Genomic DNA, 2,353 nt, shown 5'->3' on the forward strand with positions numbered 1-2,353 from the left:
TTTTTTAGGAGACACACAAAGCTATCTTGTTACACAACGGGATTAAACGTGTGGTCGTGGGGTTGCTGTGCAGGAAATGGCCCCAGGAATAAACAATATACACAATTACAAAATACTTTAGGCATCGAATGTAGTCAGTATATTCATAATGTACGCAAAATACAGCGACAATCGAAATATAGCAAAGCAGACGACGGTGAGTATGCTTCATTTTTATGTTGTCCGTCCTTCGCTGGCCACTGGCAGAACTATGATAAAATGATATTTGCTCATTTGTAATATAGAATTTTGTTTACATTACTAAGTTTCTTCTTTTTTATTGGAGCAGGTCTTGGGAATATATATATATATATATATATATATATATATATATATATATATATATATATATATAATGTTTTATGATGATAATTTGTTTGCATCCGTGCTTATTACTAGTTTTGCCAAGATTATTTCGACTACACTGCAGAGGTTTCGCTGGGAAGTCGTTACACATCCTCCATACTGACCCGATATCTCCCCATACGATTTCCATATTTCAGAAACCCTGAAGAAAGACATTCGTGGTCGTCGATTTGCTTCGGACGAAATGGTGAATGTCTGGGTACTATCACGTTTGCGTAGGCAACATTAAACATGTTTCCATGAAAGCATTGAATGTCATGTCAGAAACAAAGTACCTCACTGCAACGTACCGTGGACGACAGATTTTCGAGGAGATCCGATAGTACCCCACCTTTCAACGGACCTGAATCCGTTGGATTTCTGGCTTTGGGGACATTTAAAGGCATTGATGGAAGCCCAATCCATCGCCAATGTGCAGACGTTACAGGAGCGTTGACCAATATATGTGACGCAATTCGAGCTGAACGACGTATATTTGAAACAGACGAAGAGGGGCTGAAGGATGTTTTAGGATAAGTGGTACACACATGCAGCGCTGCCTTTAATGTCTACTTCTACGTAACAAACATATGAAAATGAGAGGATAGATTGTTCCCTATGTATATGTGTATTGGCTTCCGAACATACCATTCTAGAAACTTTTCTTTTAGTTTTGAGCAGTATTACCTCGTGTAGGAGCATGTGTCACGTTTTTAAAACACTTTACATTTAGCAAAAAATTATTCTGAGGGGTGACGCGAGAGGCGTCATGAGTCCCCTGACACCCCCTGTTAGTACCGTTGAGAGATAGCTGAAATCATTAATACTGAAACAGAGATCAATGGCCCCTATCAGATTCTGTACAAAACTTTCAGCTTTGAGTTAGCTCTCTTTTTAAATATATGAAAATAGTAACTGTTCTGAAAGAACGGACACCAATGATGACCATGCAGCTTCTCTAGAAAGAAATGATAAATAATCGAAACCTTCAGCTGTCAACAGGTGTTTTTGATATACCTCAATGGAGACGGCTGAAAATGTGTGCCCCGACTGCGACTCGAACCCGGGATCTCCTGCTTACATGGCAGACGCTCTCTTTTTTTTTCTTTTTTTTAATCTCATTTTGTTTGTTAGAGTTCGGTGCAATTGTTCGTGGCGGACGTCCCATAACGCCCGTGGATGTTCGTTATTGACCCAGTCACTCAGTTTTTTTATTACAGAAGGAGCTAACCCTCTGACCGAACACGCTGAGCTACCATGCCGGCAAAAACCTAACTAACCTAAGGACATCACACACACCCATGCCCGAAGCAGGATTCGAACCTGCGACCGTAGCAGCAGCGCGGCTCCGGACTAGAGCGCCTAGAACCGCTCGGCCACCCGGCCGGTATCTATCCATCTGAGCCACCGAGGACACAGAGGATAGCGCGACTGCAGGGACTTATCACTTTACACGCTTCCCGTAAGTCCCACATTCCTTTAGGAACATTACGAATGTAGGATGCGGAGAGTTGGGAATGTGAGTCTCACGGGGAGCGTGCAAGGGATAAGACCCTGCAGTCCCACTATAGTCTGTGCCCTCGGTGGCTCAATGGATACAGAGAAGATTAGCATGGCCCCTGCGCAAGGATGACACGGAAAATCGTAAAGAGTTCCACATTTTAAAAAAATTACAGCCGGCACGGTAGCTCAGCGTGTTCGGTCAGAGGGTTAGCTGCCCTCTGTAACAAAAAAATGGATCAACGAAGACCCTCAATGGGTGTCATCGAACGTACGCCTCGAACAAATTCAACGAACAATATAGGACAAAATGAGATTTAAAAAAGGTGGATAGAGCGTTTGGCATGTAGGCAGGAGGTCCCGGGTTCGAGTCCCGGTCGGGGACCACATTTTAAGCTGTACCCATTGAGGTATATCAATAGCACCTGTTGGCAGCTGAGGGTTTCGATTAATTACCATTTCCCATTTT

The 2,353-nt window shown here is 43.1% G+C and overlaps 1 pseudogene; it reads left to right on the forward strand.

The window, feature by feature from the left end:
• The first annotated feature begins 1,958 nt into the window (after positions 1–1,958).
• LOC126282682 (U6 spliceosomal RNA) lies at positions 1,959–2,048 on the forward strand (annotated as a pseudogene).
• The last annotated feature ends 305 nt before the right edge of the window (positions 2,049–2,353 follow it).

Source organism: Schistocerca gregaria, chromosome 7 (assembly GCF_023897955.1).
Source record: "Schistocerca gregaria isolate iqSchGreg1 chromosome 7, iqSchGreg1.2, whole genome shotgun sequence".
In the NCBI taxonomy this organism is placed as follows: domain Eukaryota; kingdom Metazoa; phylum Arthropoda; class Insecta; order Orthoptera; family Acrididae; genus Schistocerca; species Schistocerca gregaria.